Source organism: Rana temporaria, chromosome 3 (genome assembly GCF_905171775.1).
Source record: "Rana temporaria chromosome 3, aRanTem1.1, whole genome shotgun sequence".
NCBI lineage: Eukaryota > Metazoa > Chordata > Amphibia > Anura > Ranidae > Rana > Rana temporaria.
This window is the reverse complement of record NC_053491.1, coordinates 402,129,888-402,136,002: the sequence shown is the minus strand read 5'-3', so window position 1 is coordinate 402,136,002 and position 6,115 is coordinate 402,129,888.

Genomic DNA, 6,115 nt, shown 5'->3' with positions numbered 1-6,115 from the left:
CTCAGCTGTCATCAGTGTACCCCGTCTGCTCAGCTACAAGACTGACCCCGGCTTTTGACCTTACTCTGAATTCTGGAATCCTGGGCCACGGCTATACTTGACTATCCTTGGCTAATCCCTATCTAGCCCCCGTGCACAGACTCACAGCCCAGGTAGTGTCTTACCTTATTACCGTGGGCTGTGTGTACCTGCAAGGGTGAGCTTACAAATCTGCAAAATGGACTCCACTCAAGGTAAGCCCTCACAACATCCTAGGCGTTGTACATATATTTATACACTGTATAGCTTAGCTAGATCAGCTATTCCTATTTGTTAGGCAGTAGATTGTGCTAGCTGCAGTGCTCTAGTGTGTTGTATTGCCTGTATGCTGTTTAGTTTACACCTAAACATAGTACTCACTGTTAGTGCACGTGTGCTATTTAATTGCAACATAAACGCATTAGCTGTTACTGCACGTGTGCTATTTAATTGCACATAAACGCAGTTGCTGTTAGTGCATGTGTGCTATTTAATTGCACATACACACTGTTGCTGTTACTGCACATGTGCTATTTAATTGCACATAAACGCAGTTGCTGTTACTGCACATGTGCCATTTATTTGCACATAAACGCAGTCGCTGTTACTGCACGTGGGCTATTTAATTGCACATAAACGCAGTTGCTGTTACTGCACGTGGGCTATTTAATTGCACATAAACACAGTCACTCTTACTGCACGTGTGCTGTTTTTTTGCCCATAAACGCAGTTGCTCTTACTGCACGTTTGCTGTTTTTTTGCCCATAAATGCAGTTGCTCTGTGAAGGACTTTTTGCCTATATGCTTCAGTGAAATTCTCCCTGCTAGTAATGCTGAGTGTGTTAGAGGTAAAAGGTGATTTCATGTGTGACTCATTCCTCTGTGTAACAGACTGTTGAAATGTTAATGTCCCACCCTCAGCCAGCTCTCTATTTTAAAGGGTAATTGATCTATTGTGTATTGTATCGTCAGGCTAGATGATTGGATAAGTGGCTTATGTTTATTATTCTGATTGCTTCATCGTGGTAATTACCTCTTCTATATAAGGAGCCAAGCTGTCTAGATAATGTATTCTGTTCCAACTAGTAATTAACTTCACTGATGTCATTATCTAAAGAAATGTGTCTTCAGAGTCGGCGCCGAAGTGTCTGCCTGTGATCTGTATGGAAGCCCCCAGTGTGTGAGAAGGGGGTGGAGATTTCATTGTTCTTTTATTGAGGATTAGCTTGTAAACTGTATATATAACTTGCAGCATGCTGCCATTAAAGTCTCTTGTTCCAGCAGTAACCTTGGCTCATGTGTGGCTTATTGGGCGATCCCAGGAATATTCCTCCTCGTGGAATATTGGGTGATTTTCTTTATGGGAAGAAGGGAATGTTTGACGGGGATATCATTCTACTACCGTCACACGCTCTTACTGCATGTGTGCTGTTTTTTTGCCCATAAATGCATTAGCTGTTACTGCACGTGTGTTATTTAATTGCACATAAACGCATTAGCTGTTACTGCACGTGGGCTATTTAATTGCACATAAACGCATTTGCTCTTACTGCACGTGTGCTGTTTTTTTGCCCATAAACGCATGTTGTGCAGGGACATTTCTAAACACGTGCCACTACTATAGACACCCAGCAGGTACGATATTTAAAGGATTTTTTTTTCACTTTAAGCATCATTAAAATCGCTGTTCCAGAAAAAAATACAGGGCCAGATTCACAGAATAGATACGACGGCGTATCTCCTGATACACCGTCGTATCTCTTGTCCTATCTATGCGGCTGATTCATAGAATCAGTTCCGCATAGATAGCCCTAAGATCCGACAGGTGTAATTGACTTACACCGTCGGATCTTAGGATGCAATACTTCGGGCCGCGCTGGGGGGATTTCGGGTCGTATTCCAGCGTCGGGTATGCAAATGAGGATTTACAGCGATCCACAAAGGTTTTTGCGTTCGTTACGTCGACGCTAGTAATTATTTTCCGTCGCAAAGTTACACCTGCTTTAACATGGCTTAACTTTAGTCGAGCCATGTTAAAGTATGGCCGTCGTTCCCGGGTTGAATTTAATTTTTTTTTGTTTTGGCGTAAGACGTCCGGGAATACGAATGGAGGCTACGCACGTTGCCATTCTAAAAAATGAAGTCACATCGCGCAAAGCACGGCGGGAATTTCTAAACTGAGCATGCGCAGTATGTCCGGCGCGGGAGCGCGCCTAATTTAAATGGTACATGCTCCATTTGAATTGGGTGGGCTTGCGCCGGACGTGTTTACGATACACCGCCGCAAGTTTACAGGTAAGTGCTTTGTGGATCAGGCACTTACACTGAAAACTTGCGGCGGTGTAACGTAAACGGGTTACGTTGCGCTGCCGCAATTGTACGAGAATCTGGCCCACAGTTTTTAAAACTTTTTTTTCCATTGATACATGTTCCCTGGGGCAAGACCCGGGTTCTCAAAGACGTTTTCCAACAATAACTTGAATATTGGGCTTCAAAATGAGCTATTTTGAATTCGAACGTTCGAGTCCCATAGACTTCAATGGGGTTCTAAATGTTTGCGCGAACGATCGGTCCGTTCGAAAGTTCTGGTGCGAACCGAACGCGGGTATGTTCGGCTCATCCCTATGGAGGATATGCGGGCAGCAGAAGAAAGGCAGCTGGAAAGAATGGATAACCTTCTGAGAGGAGGTTTCAAACACTGCGTCAGGATGCACAGGAAGCTATGCGGCATGCGCCAGGAAGCAGAAATCGCTCGGAAGCAGATGGAGCAGTTGGCTACCTTCAACCAGGCCTTCCTCTGTGTTCTTGGTCAGCTTGTTCAAGTGCTTAGAGCCAGTCGTCAACCCAGGTCACCACCCAGACAGTAGTGCCTTTCCTGCAGAACAGGACCTGTACCCATGTTTATGTTTAAAAAAATGTAATTAAAGGGGGTTTTAAAGGTTAGATTTTATTTTCTAAATAGGTTCCTTTAAGCTAGTGCATTGTTGGTTCACTTACCTTTTCCTTACATTTCCTTTCTGAATGTTTGTTTTCTTTGTCTAAATTTCTCACTTCCTGGGCCAGATTCACAGAAAAAGTACGCCGGAGTATCTGCTGATACTCTGGCGTACTTTCAAATTTGCCGCGTCGTATCTTTATTTTGAATTCACAAACAAAGATACGACGGCATTTGGCTAAGATCCGACAGGCGTACGGCTTCGTACGCCTTCGGATCTTAGGATTCAATACTTTGGCGCCCGCTGGGTGGAGTTTGAGTCGTTTTCCGCGTTGGGTATGCAAATTAGCTGTTTACGGCGATCCACGAAGGTACGCGCGTTCGTCGCATTCTCTTACGTCGTCGCTAGCCGTCTTTTCCCGTCGCAAAGTTACGGCTGCTATTTAGGTGGTGTAAAAATAGACAGCCCATGTTAAAGTATGGCCGGCGTTCCCGCGTCGAATTTCAATTTTTTTTATTTTTGCGTAAGTTGTCCGGGAATACGAAAGTACGTAGCGCACGTCACCGTTCAAAACATTATGTCTGGGCAATGTCATTTTGCGCAAAGCACGGCGGGAAATTTCAAAACGGAGCATGCGCAGTACGTTCGGCACGGGAACGCGCCTAATTTAAATGATACACGCCCCATTTGAATTAGGCGGGCTTGCGCAGGACGGCTTTACGCTACGCCGCCGCAAGTTTACAGGCAAGTGCTTTGTGAATCAAGCACTTACGCTGAAAACTTGCGGCGGTGTTACGTAAATGGGATACGTTACGCCGCCGGATTTCTACATGAATCTGGCCCCCTGTTCCTTCTCAGTAAACTTGACACCATCATCTGAGCTGTGTTTAGTCAGTCAGAACAGCTTACTGAACAGCTTATTGAGGAGGAACAGGAAGTGAGAAATTCAGACAAAGAAAACAAAGAAAAAAACATTTAGAAGGGAAATCGAAGGAAAAGGAAGTGAACCAACAATGCACTAGCTTAAAGGAATTTAGTTAGATAATAAAAAACAAACCTTTACAACCTCTTTAAGTTTTTGTAAAAAATAAATCTATATTTTTATGTTGAATAAAAAACATTAGAGACTTCTCTGAGTATGTCTGATTTCATTTAACATTTTATTAAAAATATAGCAAAAAGTAATTAAAATTTTTAATAATTCACGGTCAGAACTTAAACGTTAAGGTGTGCATCAGAGCCTAACGTATTTCACTGCACTCTTCTTCAATATCCTGTGCTGATATTACTGGTAATGGCTCTTCTGGAGATGTATTCCAATCCTGGTCAAAGTCTTCGCCATTACTTTCACAAAGATTGTGAAGAGCACAGCACGTTAATACCATGGATTTGGCAAGTTTAATGTCACTGTTATTCCTCTTCATAAGACACCTCCATCTACCCTTAAGTCTTCCAAAAGCATTTTCCACTACGACACATGCCCTGGGTGTTTTCTTGTTGTAGGTTTCCTGTTCTGTTGTTAGGCAGCCATTGTCAGGAAATGGTTTCAGGAGACAATTGTGTAAAGAGTAGGCAGAGTATAGCACATAATAGCCAACATTCACCCCACAAATGTTCTTAGTGCAAACGGGATACAGGCCTCACTGGCCAACCCAATCCCAAAATGTGGACAATCTTAGAACCTGAGCATCATGCACAAATGTGTACTTCTCCTCCCGGCTAAACATCCAAGCTAGAAGTTTTCTTTTCTTTTCTGCTGTGTTTCTCATTGCCACTCACAACCTTCTCTCATACAGTGCGGCATCTATTTTGACTACAAAGAACCAAAAGGCAAGTAGAGAAAAGACGAGCTGCTGAATGACCTCCATTGTTGTTGTTGTTGTTGTTTGGCTGACGCTGAGTGACGCTGCATCACGTTTCTCGTCGCACTAGTGTGACATCACGAGAGGCATTTTTTCTAAAACCTGTATGGCCCCTGGCGGTCCAACTTGCAGTGGAAACGCTCACCAGAATAGACCGGACCATTCTAAACGTTCCATACTGTACCGACCCGAAACGATCCGCTCAGTGGAAACGAGGCATTAGTCTAACTGTAAAGTGGCAGACCTGTACTATGTCTAGAATCTGCTGCAGCAATAATTGAATTTATAAAGCCAAAAAAAATGCACTTTTTCCTGCAAGCTGCCTTTATTTTGCTCAGCAACAATTGGGGAGCCAGTGTGTATGATGAGACCACAATGTAGTGCACTGGGAACAAGATTAGAGATTTTTTGGATGCTGAAAAATTGGTCTTTGGGTTTTAAATGGGTTGAAAAGGTCTGTTTTTTATTTTCTAAATAGGTGCCTTTTAGCTAGTGCATTGTTGGTTCACTTACCTTTTCCTTCGATTTCCCTTCTAAATGTTTTTTTTCGTTGTCTGAATTTATCACTTCCTGTTTCTCCTCAGTAAGCTTGCCACCATCATCCGAGCTGTGGTTAGTCACTATAGTCAGCCAGAACAGCTTACTGAGGAGGAACAGGAAGTGAGAAATTCAGACAAAGAAAACAAAGAAACATTTTTTAGAAGGGAAATCGAAGGAAAAGGTAAGTAAACCAACAATGCACTAGATTAAAGGAACCTATTTAGAAAATAAAAAACAAACCTTTACAACCCCTTTAAGCATTTAAAACGCCACTGCTTCTCTGGCTGATTGCAATTACAACAGTGCCCACTGCTCATGCTATTTTTTTTTTTTTGACAAACCCTTGCCTGTTAGCCTAGAAAATAAGCATTATTGTTTTTACAAATCCATCTTCCATTGATTTTAATAGGGTTCGGCATCTGAACTTTTTTGACGTTCACCAAACCTCGTCTGAACCAAACCCAGGACAATTTGGGTTATTCCTAGTAACATGGTAAACACAAAAAGTATTTTACTTATTACCAAAATGCTCTTTTTTTTAAACAGCGACATGGCCATGATTTAATCCGTACTGCTGCTTTTTAAACCGACTCCCAAATGTCATTCAATTAGGGTATACATATGCTTTAACTACAGCAGAGAAAATTCAGGTAACCAATCTTGATGTAATATATTGTGGAGCTGTGTAAATTTTAGAACTGAATGAGCAAGAATGCAGCTACACTTGAGCTTTCAGTAGAGATAAAAAGTAGAGAAATA